Below are 14,304 nucleotides of genomic sequence, written 5' to 3'. Positions count from 1 at the left end.
AAGTTGATTGACCAATGAGTTTTATTGGAACTAGTTATAAGAATATTGATGAGGAGTTACTTACAGGAGCAGAAATGACTCAAAGACAGCTGCATCACCAAAAGCCCATGTCTACATAGGTGACAGCACATGGAAGATGGTAACCTGATGATTACTGAGAAGCCTGAATTCATCTCAGCAGGTTGAAGAGTGTCTTTTTCAGCTGTTTCTTTTGTCTGAGACTCTTCCTAGCAGATCAGTTGGTTTCTACTTCTTTCAGGTAGCTCTTCTAGTCTAATCCTCTTCTAGGCAGCCCAGCTTATCTGGGAATGTGTCTCAGCAGTCTTGAGAATATCTCAAGAAATCCTATGTATATACTTAGATAGAACAGGGCCTAGTGAATCTGGTCAGTTTTAGGGACTTCCTAAAGCCATTAAGTTGTTTGTACCTGAACTTACTGGAAGGGAAGGATGGAGTAGTTCATCTCTCCTTAGAACAATGGTTCTCAACCTGTGGGTCATGACCCATTTAGGGTTGTCTAATGGTCCTTTCACAGGAGCCACACATCAGATATTTACCTTAAGAGTCACAACAGGCTCTGGCTTCAGTTCCGGCAAGATGGCTAAAAGCACCAAGAAGGTCGGGATCACTAGATAATACGGCACCTGCTATGGTGCCTCCCTCCAGCAAACGGTGAAGAAAATTGAAATCAGCCAGCACACCAAGTACACTTGCTCCTTCTGTGGCAAGACCAAGATGAAGAGACGAGCAGTTGGCATCTGGCACTGTGGTTCCTGCATGAAAACAGTGGCTGGTGGGGCCTGGATCTACAACACCACTTCTGCCGCCACAGTGAAGTCTGCCATCAGAAGACTCAAGGAACTGAAAGACCAGTAGAAGCGCTACCGTTTGAGGCTTGCCTAGCCTGCAATAAATGGGTTAATTTACTTTTAAAAAGAGTCATAACAGTAGCAAAATTAGTTATGAAGTAGCAATGAAAACAATGTTATGGTTGGGGTCTCCAAAACATGAGGAACTATATTAAAGAGTCACAACATTAGGAAAGTTGAAGACTACTGACTCAGAATATCCTGTGTCTTAAAGATGAGCTTATCTCCAAGGTGGATGATTTTATCTCCAAGAAAATTGCTACACAAACATTGTTTTAACAAGAATGTCAGTAATTTATACATATGTGTGATGTAAGAATGGAACGACAAATGTCACAAATATAGAAATATAGAAAGTTAAGTTGTTTTAAGGTCCTTGCTTGTCACTGTACTAATTTATGCAACACTTTGGAATTTAGCATGAAAGTTAGAATATGCTGATTAACCTCTAAAGGAGTAAGTATATACAAGAATCATGAAGTAAACAGAATGGGAGAGCATGGTTAACACAGTTGAATTAATGGACACCTGTAAGACTTAACAGCACTTAACAAGTGGCAGAAAGGATTTATTTAAATTGTGCTTGGAATATATACCAAATTTAATAACATACTAGACCATAAAACAATGACTGGCTGTTTTCGGAATACTGAAGTCATGATGAGTAGATTGTCTGATCACAGTGAAGTTACATTAAAAATCAATAATTTGGGTGATCAGAATGACCTTGATATGTTTGGATATTAAATGGTGATTTTAAAACAAGCAGTGAATGAAATAAAGAACTACACTGGAAATTTAAATTACTTAGAAATGAGGGAAAGAGAAGACAAAAATTATTATTATGAATGATTTTAAGTATGTGAACCACAACGCTAACCAGCATAGCAATATATTCTTAAGGGTGTAACTGTGACACTTATATCAACAGGTGTCTAATTGGCCTTGGGACTTGCTCAACAGGAAGAAAATCATGCTAGGCACTAGAAATCTAGATAACTATCTGGAGCTAGTGAGGTCACTGACCTTAGAAGAAAACCTCCTTGAGGGTTTATTAGACCAGCATAATCTCTAACTACATTTTAGTATTTAGTCTTACACCCACAGATGAGTGTGGCTCTCAATCCTCATCAAAGAAGTTCCCCTTTATAGCAAATGGAGACTATTATAGAAAAATACAACTAGACACAATTCAAAGAATAGATTGTGAGAATCTCAGTTCCAGCTGATACATACTTAACATAACTACTGCCCTTAAGACTCAATGAGCATCACCGAGCAGGGTGTAGAAAGATAGTGAGGAGCAAAAGACATCAAAGTCAAAGTCTAGAGTGCGTGAGTCTGTGTATCCTAAAAATGGCTCTGCCTAAATAAGACCTGAACGATGACATGAATAGACATGCTAACTAAAAAGGGAGAAAATTTCATGGAGTCTCACCCCTAGCCAAAAAGCTATAGGCAATTAATTATTGCTGAAAATTAGAGAATTAGCTTCTCCCAGAGATGAGTGTCTGTTATCCAATACAAAGTGGTTATCTTTTAAATCATATACACAAACAACAAAAATGGACATAACTGGTTATATTTATATATTTATGCATCTATTTATCCATCTACACATTTATGTAAAATAATAATGAAAGGAAAAATAGGACATTAATTTAAGAGAGAGATGGGAACATGGGAGGGGTCAGAGAGAGGAAAGAAAGGAGAGAAATGAAGTAATTATATTTTAATTAAGATCATTTTTTTAAATCTAAGAAAACCAACTGGTACCTATTAGAATTTTTAAGCACTTAAAGAGATGTCTATGGATCTTAGGAGGGCATTGTCAGTTCACAAGGGAAATTTTTATTTCAGTTATATATGTATGTGTATATAGTGACTTACATGTATTATAGATATTTTTGGGTAGATAGTTAATAATGTGTTTCTTATGACTTTTTCAGATATCTTTACTGTTTTTACCCTCTTCCTTCCTTATGGCTCTCTAATTAGACAGAAGACCCATTCAACAAGAGGGAAATCATGCCTCGTACTGGAAACTTAGAGAAGACATGGGTCTTAAAGGAGACCTCAACTACCCCATCACAAAACCAGAACAATCTCTAACTACATTTTACATATCTGTCCTTATATACACAGATAAGTGTAATTCTCATCCCTCATAAAGGAAATCTGACTTTGCAACATATGGAGATCATGACAGAAAATCACAACAAATCTAAATGCAGATCCCACTCCCAGTAGACACATCAATAGTATATTCCTGCACTGAAGGCTTAGGACAATTGCAAAAATATTGTAAGAAACAGAGGAACAGGAAGTTTGTTGTGAGACTGTCTTATAGCAACGTCAGAGACACTACATTCATAAAATCTTACCAATAGAATCACCTAAACATGAGCTGAACAAAGAATAGACCAATAGACCTGCAAACCTACACAGGAGTGGTGGTGGGTAGTTCAGTAGGCCTCAATCCTAGACAAAGGACTAGAGGCAACTGGGGAATTTTAAGAGTGAAATAGTCTTCTGTGGGGAAGAGCACACCAATTTGTTATCCAATACCAAAAGGTCAGCCCTGAAAACATACAAGTAACCTTATACAGACTTAATAGACTGTATTTATGTATTTAAGAATATATATAATATATGTTTTACATATATATGTATGTAACAACAGCTAATTAAAAAAGAGGCCGTGGATTCAAAAGAGGGCAAAGAGGTATATGGCAGAGTTTGGAGGAGGGGAGGAAGAAATTATATAATCATAATTTCCACAAATAAAAACAGAATAAAAAATAGATGGCTGATTTTTACATAGAAATGAGTCACTTTTCCAGATGTCAACAAAGATTATTTAGAAAATATTGTGGAAAAATATTCCAAAAAACTATTACAAGAAATATTCTAATTTTAAATTAGTCATTGTTTTAATTTTTAATTTGTTCACTTTATGTCCTGATTGCAGCCCCCTTCCTCATCACCTCCTGATCCTACTTTCCCTCCCTCATCCCTTCTCCCTCCCTCCCCTAGTCCTCAGAATGGGGAGCCCTCCTCCCCTAACACCTCACCTCAGCCTATCAAGTCTCATCTGAACTGCCTGTGTCCTCATCCTCTGTGGCCTGGCAAGGCTGCCCTGCCAGGGGGAAGTAAACAATGTGTGAGCACCAGAGTCCATGTCAGAAGTAGTCTCTACTCCCTATATTATGGGACCCATGCTGCCTATCTATTGCATCTGAGCAGGGGGTCTAGGTCCTCACCATGCATGGTCCTTGATTGGTGCAACAGTTTCTGCAGCAACCCTCTCCTTCACTTGGAGTTGTTAGCTCCACTGGTTTCCTCATGGAGCTCCTGATACCTTCAGGTCCTTCAATTCTTCCATAAGATTCACTACGCTCCACCCCAAATTTGGCCATGAGTCTCAGCATCTGCTTGGAATTCCTGCTGGGTGGAGTCTTTCAGAGGACCTCTACAGTAGGCTCCCTTCCTGTTCCTTCTCTTCAACTGCTTCCATTTGTCCTTCTGAATGCCAATTTAGCATTCTCCCTAGGGTCCTCCTTGTTATTTAGTTTATTTAGATCTGTGTATTGTAGTGCGGTTATCCTGCATTATTTGGCTAATATCTACTTATAAGTGAGTATATGCAATGTGTGTCTTTTTGTGTCTGGGTTACTTCCCTCAGGATGATCATTTCTAATTCCATCCATTTACCTGCAAATTTCTAGATTTCCTTGTTTTAAATAGGTGAATAGTACTCCATTGTGTAAATGTACCACAGTTTCTTTATCCATTCTTTGGTTGAGGGCCATCTAGGTTGTTTCCAAATTCTGGATGTTATGAATATGACTGCTATGAACATAGTTGAGCAAATGTCCTTGTTGTGTGGTGGAGAGGAATAGCTGGGTCTTGAGGTAGAGTTATTCCCAATTTTTTGAGAAAGTGTTTGTACTAGTTTGCACTCCCCCCAGCAATGGAGGAGTGTTCCCCTTTTTCTTCATCTCACTAGCATGTGGTGTCACTTGAGCTTTTGATCTTAGCCATTCTGATAAGTGTAAGATGGAATCTCAGAGTGTTTGATTTGCATATTGCTGATGACTAGGGATGTCAAGCATTTCTTTAAGTGTTCCTCAGCCATTTGATATTTCTCTGTTGAGGATGCTCTCTTTATCTCTGTATCCCATTTTAAAAATTGCATTATTTGGTTTGGTGGTGTGTAATTTCTTGAGTTCTTTATATATTTTGGATATTAGCCTTTTGTCAGATATAGGGTTGGTGAAGATCCTTTCCCAGTCTATAGGCTGTCATTTTGTTCTGTTGACAGTGTCTCCTGCCTTAGAGAAGCTTCTCAGTTTCATGACAACAATTAATTAATTGTTGCTCTTAGAGCCTGAGCTACTGGTGGAAGTTGTGGCGCAAGTTGTCTCCTGTGCTAATGAGTTCAAGACACTTCCCCACTTTTTCTTCTAACAGATTCAGTGTGTCTCATTTTATGTTGAGGTCTTTAATCCAATTGGACTTTAGTTTGTGCAGGGTAATAAATAAGGGTCTATTTGAATTTTCTACAAGTAGATAGCCAGTTAGACTAGCACCATTTTTTGAATATGATATATATATATATATATATATATATTATATATATTACATTGTATGGTTTTGGCTTCTTTGTCAAAAAATAAAGTGTCTAAGGCTGTGTGAGTTTATTTCTGGGTATTCAGTTCAATTCCATTGATCAACCAGTCTATATCCATGCCAGTACCATGCTGTTTTAATTACTATTGTTCTATAGTACAACTTGAGATCAGGGATGGAGATACTTCTACAAGATCTTTTATTGTATAGGATTGTGTTAGCTATTCTGTTATTTTTGTTTTTCCAAATGTACATGCGAGTTGTTCTTTCAAAGTCTGTAAAGAATTGTGTTGGCATTTTGATGGGAATTATACTGAATCTGTAGATTGCTTTTGGTAAGATGGTCATTTACACTATGTTTAATCCTACTGATCCATGAGCATTGGAGATCTTTCCATCTTCTGATATCTTCTTCAATTTTCTTTTTCAGAGATTTGAAATTTTTTTCATATAGTTCATTCACTTGGTTAGAGTTACACAAGATGCTTTATGCTTTTTGTGGCTATTGTGAAGTGATGCTGTTTCCCTAATTTCTTTCTCAGCATGTTGGTTTTTTGTATAAAGGAAGGCTACTGATTTTTAAAAAATTGATTTTGTATCTAGCCACTTTGCTAAGGTGTTTATCTGCTGTAGGATTTTCTTTGTAAAGTTCTTGAAGTCACTTATGTATACTATCATACCATCTGCAAATAGTGATACTTTGAATTCTTCCTTTCCAATTTGTATCCCTTTGATCTTTTTCAGTTGTCTTATTGCTCTAGCTAGATCTTCAAGTACTATATTGAAGAGCTATGGAGAACGTGGACAGTCTTGTAGTGTCTCTGATTTCAATGGACTTCATTTAAGCTTCTCTTCATTTAGTGTGATGTTGGCTATAGGCTTGCTGTATATTGCCTTTACTATGTTTAGGTATGTGCCTTGTACCCTTGATCTCTCCACGACTTTTAATATGAATGGTGTTGGATTTTGTCAAATGCTTTTTCAGCATCTAAGAAGATGGTCATGCGGTTTTTTCCTTCAAGGTTTCTATAATTTTTATTTTCTCAGATTTAAAATCTTTCTTGTACTTCATGGATGTTAATATCTCCAGTGCTTGCTGAGTAGAATCACTTGTTTCCAGTGGTATCATACAGCTCAGAATTTTATTGTTTATGTTCTTGTGTTGGCCTCTTGCCATATGGTTGACTCTGGTGTTAGCAAGCCTGGAGGTTCCTCCAATGAAGTCACTGTCTGTGTGTGTCCCACATGGGCCAGTCAGGTCAGGAGCAGGCAAAGAGAGCTCTGAGCTGAAGGGTGTTTGCTAGAGCTGTCCAGAGACATTCTCAGGATAGTGGACAAAGTGTTTTGGAGCTAGCATCTAGCTCAGCTCTTCTGGCTTCCCTGTCTGTGTCCCAGTTGGGTCAGTCAGAAGAGGAGCAGGCTGAGAGAGTGCCAAGCCAAAAGCTGCCTGGGTGCCTCTGAGGCCTCTAATGTATGTTGTGGCCTGAGCCTGACTCAGCTCTGCTGGTTCACTTTCTGTGACCCAGATGGGCAGAGAGAGATCCAAGCCCTAAGCTGCTTGGGTGTCCCACAGGCCTCTTTGAGATAGCAGCTAATGTGGGCTGTGGCCTGCACCCGACTCAACTCTCCAAACTTAGTTTCCTTGCACAGATCCTCTCAATATCCTAGTTTTTACCTAGGAAAAAAATCTAACAAGAAATATACTGGCTATAATTCTATAATGAAGGTGTGTGTGTGTGTGTGTGTGTGTGTGTGCGCCTACGCGCATGCGCGCGTAGGCCAGAGAGAGGTTGACTTCATGGGGTGGAGGGGCCTCATCAATAACATTTTTACTTCATTTGTTTGTTTGTTTGTTTGTTGTTGTTTTACTTGAGAAAAGACCTCTTAGTGAACTTGGAGTTCACTGACTGAGCTAGGCTGACTGGCTGGCAAGCTCCCAGGATCATCCTGTCATCTTCTTCTGCTGGAACTATAGGCACAGGCCGCCATAAGTAGCTTTTATGTAGGTGATCTTTATATTGCGTGATCCAAACTCACATTCTTAAGCTTGCCCAGCAGTACTATATGCATTGAATTATCTTGCCAACCCCAATCATGTTATACTTTTCTAATGGATACAAAGGCATGAGTAAGTAGAGGAACATACTTGAAATTTGAATGGGCCATGGTGCACAGTTCTAAAGCTCACTATAGTTGAAGCCTTGTTTCTGTCATTTCCTATCAGTGTAAACTTGGTAAGCTAAACCTCTTTGCATATATTGTTTCCTTCATCTGTAAAGTGGCAATCACATATTCATCGCTCCTTTATGAAGTTAATGAGACACTCTATCTACCATGTCTAATCTTCATTGAATCCTAGTGGTGTGTATGTGATCCATATATTACTCTTTCAATCCTCTGTGTTTCACTGTCCTGCTTGCTTGTTTTTTTCCATTATGATCATGGTCATACTTACTTCTGTGGAACATAAGATGGTGCTCATTCATTCTTCAGTTGCCTACCTCTGATAAACTATAAAGTTATTAAGGGCAATAATCTGTTTTCTTAGTTTTTGTAAGTATCCATATGCTTTGCAAATGTATGCCATAATTTTTAAAAATCTACTCGACATATGACAGAACACATAGAACAAGATATAATGATGTATATTCTATAGAAATTATATTTTAAATAGATATGCCCCTGTAAAATATTTTGAGAACCTGAAAAGCTGGTTGTAAAATTCATTAGAAAAATAAAGGGGGTAACAATACCAGGAAAGATTTTTGTTGTTGTTGTTGTTTTGGTTTGGTTTGGTTTTTGTATTTTTGACCAAGAACATTAGGGAGGGGCTTATTTTACTATTACAAGTTGTTTTAAGAATAGACAAATCTATACATGAGCTTGTGTGTATGACATATATGATAGTATAGAAATAATTGTTGGTTATCTATTTAAAAGATCTCTGGCTCAAAAACCCACACTTAAAATTAATTTCCAATAAAATATATAGCACATTTACTAGCTTTTTGAGACAGTCTCACCTCTGTCTCTGGTTATGTCTCTGTATATCTCCCCCGCCTCACCCTAGCTGGCCTGCAGCTCATTGTGTAGAGCTTTGTGGCTTCGAACTCACTGTGATTTTCCTGCTTCTACCTTCTAAATGCTTCATGTATAGGCTTGTGCCACCATATCCAGTCTAACATGGTTTTAGCTCAATATTTTCTCACTACTGTTTACAACAACTTGAAGTATCTGTATATAAGTTTGGTTGGTATTTTAAGCTGAGTCCCAAAAGCAAATGACCTTTTGTTCCAATCCTTGTATTTGCTCTTAACTTTATTTAAACACTTAATTCCATTCTTTACACAGTGATATAGTTGTATTAAAATTAATTGATAACAATACAGTCTTACATTCAACTGAAATATTTTGAGTTCTTAAAACTGACTATACTGTAAAGAATAAGTACAGCTCCATTTATCTCCGGCTTATAGATAAAGAAATGAAGGTTCAGAAGTACAAAAAGTTTGTCAATAATCTAAGAGTCAGTAAGAACATATTCCTGTTGGAGTTGAGATCTGTTATTCTATTGACGTATGTGCCATACCATCTTTACAAAATCACTTGGGCTGACTTCCAGAGTTGAAGACAGCATGGAGAATGAATTGGATAGCTTTCATGGTGAAAAGTCACTTTATTAATATTTGCCCTGGCAGTTAGAAAGTAAGTAGACAGTTGGATACAGGATTCGTTGTATTATAGTAGTAGTGCTTTTGATTGGCTAGGGTATGGAGTTGGTGCTCGGAAGCTGCCTGGTAGTGACCTGTGCTGATAGTAGTAGGTAGGCTTATAAACCAGTATGCCATAGTCTTTGTAATAAAGACATTGTGTGGTTACACCTGGCCCCTACTTCCCCATTATATCCAAGACTATTTGGAAACAGTGGCTAGTGGCTGTAGAAGATGAAATTTTATGTGGAGAATTGTTTCAACTTCTAATGCCAGTTCCACATGTGATTGGTATGTAGTGTCACATGGCATGGCGATTAAGAAATACTCCTTGAGTGATTAGAATATTTGGTAAAATCTGGGTCCTTCTAGATTAAGGCACTGAAGTCCAACTGTTAATAGAGTGAGTTTTATTGGATTCTGCCTTGTTAAGATCAAATCACACACACACACACACACACACACACACACACACACACACACACACACACAGACAGACACAGACACATATATGTGTCTCCTATGGATCCTAAGCCTCTAATTCTACCTGGCCTGCAGAGCTGCATAAGCCAGAGGTTTTCACACAGCAAGGAGGGTGCCTCCTTTCTTGCTTGACAGTACCTTATTTGGCAGTGTCTGACTCTGAGGTGATGCATCTCCCATTAGCACTTTCACAAGATGCTTTAGCACACATCTGAGACCTTCTGGCTTGAGGAGCCAACATGAATTGTAAAGGTGGATTTCCTTGGGCTTAAAATGTACTTGAAGTACTTATAATTAAACACCTTGACCATCCTTTCCCTCCAGCTAGCAAGCTAGTTGGCCTCCTTTCAGTTGTGGAATCTAAGCAGTGGCAGAAAGCTAAAGTCTGGATTAGAGTTTGTCACGATTGATGGGGGAAGCTGTACCTGCTTTGAGGCTGGTAGGCAAGGCTGGGCAGCAAAGCCTGGTCCAGACAGGGCTTCTTTCAATTTGGGGTTCATGAATGCCTTTCAAGGCTTTCTGCCTTTCCAAGCTGTGAGGTTGGTAAGCTGGAGGAGAAGCGACAGCCATCTGTGTAAATTAACTCATTATTAGTAAAATTTGCAGCACAGCATCCAGCATATGATTCTGCTCAAAGTTGTTGTGAATACAGATATAATTTGCCTGAGAACCTACTTACTGGTGGGTAGAGAAGGCAGAGTGTGTGAGGGGCTTTCAGAGGTCACAGTAGACAGATCTAGCTTGCAAGTGACAAGGGAAGCTGGGAGTCCATGGCCTGCAGGCCTCCCTAGTATTTAGCTGAAATTGCAGCTCCTCTCAGTAGAGATTGACAACAGGAAGCGCTGAAAGTGCCTTGTCTACTGATTGGATTTATTTCTAAGCTACACATTTTCCTTTTTTTTTTTTTTTTTTTTTTTTTGTTGTTGTTGTTTGTTTTATGTTTTCCGAGACAAGTTTTCTCTGTGTAGCCTTGGCTGTTCTGAACTCACTTTGAAGACCAGGCTGGCCGCGAACTCACAGCAATTCGCCTGCCTCTGCCTCCCAAGTGCTGGGATTAAAGGCGTGCGCCACCACGCCCAGTTTAAACTACACATTTTCAAACATGAGTAGAGACAGTTTATTAAAAAGAAATGATAATGATGCATAATCTACTTTGTTTAGTTTCCCAAAAATTGAAGTAAACACCATTTGTTATTTCAGTTTATCCTCTGCAAGCTCTCAAGAGAGCGATAATGCTGGAGCTCCCCCAGAGCGGCACTGACTAGCCCAATTACCATACTGCTGAAAAAGCGGTTTGCTGGCATAGCACCCCTCTCCACCTCCCCCCCCCCCCCCCCCCCCCCCGCAACATTTCCCCTTCTCTGGGAAAGAAACAAATGAATAAGGTGCAGGAAAGGATAAAAGGCAATTGTTAGTCTGTAGCCAGAGGCTTTTATCACCCCAGTGAGGACCAGCTTTGCAAAGAAAGAGGTCTGTCAGAAAGGGTCTAGTATAAAGGGTAATAAGGAGGCCTGCACAAAACCAGCTTTATTAAGGGCACCAACCAAGAGATGGAGAAATCAGCAAAAGTGAGAAAAAAGAAAGGCGAAAAAACTATGGATGCCTTTTTAAAGGAGGAAGCCTCATTTTAAAAATGATTGCAGGCTACAGGTTGAGTAGATGTAAAGTAATCATGGTGAATGTTCTAGTTCTCGCTATGTGCTAATCCCTTTTAGAAATGTTTTATGTATGCTAAATTTTCTTCAGAACAAGCATGTGGGGTAGGTACTGATATTAGAAACTAAGACAAAAAGAACTTAGGTGATTTCCTTAAGGTCAAATCTAAGTAGAACCAAAACCTTTTTTCCAGGTGCTACAATCAAGAGTGTTTTCTAGAGAATGTGCCTTCTGATGTGAAACTTGGTAATCCTTGGGAGTGAGGAAGCATGCAGGACATAAAGGACGGAGAATGTAAAGGGCTCAGTGGGTATTATTTCTTAGCATGTTAGTGAGTCGGAAATGGAACACATGACATGATAAGTAAGGGATGTTGGGGCAAGATCACCAAATGAACAACGCCCATTCAAAACTCCAGCTTCACAATGTTTTCTCTCTCTCTCCTTCCCTTAGACACTCATTGCTTAGTTAGCTCCCATTCTGTGCAAAATTAACTTGGCTAATTATTAAGAGAAAGCCAATGAAAAGACAATTCAAAGCCAAATGAGCACATGAAAAGATATGTAACTCATTAGCCTTTAGAGAAGTGACAAGTCAAAACAATAACATCAAATACTGGCGAGGATGTATGGAAACTGGATTTTGCTCCTATGTTGTATATAGAAAATGTAAAAGGATAAAAGCTTTGCAGCTACTCTCAGTAGAGATTTGAGATGAAAAACAAAATTAGTGGTTGCCAGGGTAAATTAAGGAGAAGAGAAATATGAGAGATCAGTGGGCAACTGTGTAAAGTACCAAATTACGGATCTTTATGATGTTGGAGAAATTAAAATTCAGTATATTGATTATTATAACATAATGATATTATAGCCTCTCTCCCAACAGCGAATGAGAAATATCAATAAACTGAATGGGTTATATTAATATTGGTATCTTCGTTGTGATCTTATGCTATAGTTTTGCAAACTGTTGAGTTTTGGGGAAGTTTGGTAAAGCTGAACACAGAAACTACATATTATTGCTTGCAACTGTAAGGACAGATGTATATTTATCTAAATGAAATTTAAATTTAAGATCCTATGGCACAATTTCTTAGAACCAATTTTATCAACTATGCTAGCTAACATCAAAAGTTAAATGACAGACCTGTTTTTCATAGTTCTATTGTTAGCAGTCAGGGACTGCTACGGGCAGCTGCAGGGAACCTGACAGTGGGACACCACGCATCTAAAAATCATCTTGTTTCCCACTTTTCTGACACTGTTCATTGTCTTCTCCTTTCAAACATGTGCAAAATGGGCAGATTGTAAAGTCTAGATTTTAAAAAACCTGTGTGTGTGCGTGTGTGTGTGGTGTTTGTGTGTGTCGTATGTGAGCATAGTAAGTGCATGTCATAGTACATGTGTAGAGAGCGGAGGACAACACCCGAGTCAGTTCTCTGCATTCGCCTTGCCTTTTTGAGTTAGGGTCTCTCTTGTTTCTGCTGTACTTTGTACTCAAGGTCACCTGGTCTGTGTGCTTCTTGGCTATTCTCATTTTTCTGTCTCCCATCCCTTACAGTAGCAGTACTGGGATTACAGAGTCATGCCACTGCATCCAGATTCCCCTGTGAGTTTTACACAGATGAGGTTCAGCTGGTAACAGTTCTGCTTTCCAATATTTCCTTCATACTTGACAAAAGCAATGAGAGTTGACTCCTAGGTCTAGCAGCTTTGGAAGTTCACCTCTTGAAAATTCTTTCCAGAATGAACTTGCTTTTCACCAGCAGGGATTATCTTCTAGATTAGCAACCTTGGAATCTGCTTTGACCTTTGATGGGAAGCAATGCAGTTCCTAAGTATCCTTTAGCCAGTGACTGAGCCTTCAAGGGTTAAAAAGATAAGCATATGTTTTCTTGGCATTGTCTGTCCAAAGATGGATACCTTTGTGGATAGTCATTACTTCAGTGTTTCTCAGGAGTGCTGCTAAGCTATCTACTTTCCGTAGAAGTTCACCCTTTCAAATATTGCTTCGCTTGCACTTTCTTTTTATAGTTGTTTTATTTGCAAGACAGTCTGAAGCAATCCCTATCATCTTGTCTCATTTTCTTTTTGGCCTCCATAGGCATTGCTTCTCAGTGTACAGCTTTAAAATTACATGCATATATTTATTGTACAAAGTAATGATAGATTTTCATAATGGTGTTTGCATTCATATCATCATGTAATCTCTCTTGTTCCTTTCCCCTCTCTTGCTAGCTTCCTTCTTTCTTTCTCATTTTTTTAAACATAAATTTATTTTTAATTTTATGTGCATGAGAACTGAACCCAAGTATTTTGTAAGAGCAGCTAGTTGTCTTAAATGGTGAGCTGTCTCTCCACATCTGCTTCTTCTTTATAAATGAACGTGTCCCTTTTATTTTCATGGTGTGTGTGTGTGTGTGTGTGTGTGTGTGTGTGTGTGAGTGAGAGAGAGAGAGAGAGAGAGAGAGATTAAAGATAACCTGAGACATTAGTTTTTAAGTCCAACTTATGCTGTTTAATATGGTGATCTGCAGTTCTACCCATTTTCCCAAAAGAATATTTTTTCTTTATGGTAGAATAAAATTTTACTATGTACATATACCCTATTTTCTTTATTCATGGCCATAGTCATCTAGGCCAGTCCAATGACTTGATTAGTAACAACAGTGGTGCAATAAACAAAGATTGCAAGAATGTCTGTGCTACGCTAGTTTATAGTCCTCTTTGTACAGTGTCTCTATGATGTGTTGACTTAGAATCCCTAAGGTATGTACTCGAGAGTAATACAGTTGGGTCATATGACAGTTCTATTTTTAGACTTTTCATGAAGTGGCTGCCTAAGTTTATACCTCAACTAGCAGAGAATAAGGGTATCAGTCTTTTCATTTCTAAAATGAATTTTAATTGCTGCTGTTGGTTCTAGTCCTTAACCTTTAGCTCTCTTATCTGAGA

At 38.5% G+C, this 14,304-nt stretch overlaps 1 pseudogene; it reads left to right on the top strand.

The window, feature by feature from the left end:
- Positions 1 to 597: 597 nt before the first annotated feature.
- On the top strand, positions 598 to 921 carry LOC127185106 (60S ribosomal protein L37a-like; annotated as a pseudogene).
- The last annotated feature ends 13,383 nt before the right edge of the window (positions 922 to 14,304 follow it).

Source organism: Acomys russatus, chromosome X (genome assembly GCF_903995435.1).
Source record: "Acomys russatus chromosome X, mAcoRus1.1, whole genome shotgun sequence".
NCBI lineage: Eukaryota > Metazoa > Chordata > Mammalia > Rodentia > Muridae > Acomys > Acomys russatus.
Note: the sequence above shows the minus strand (reverse complement) of the source record. Positions and strands in the feature narration are given on the sequence as shown.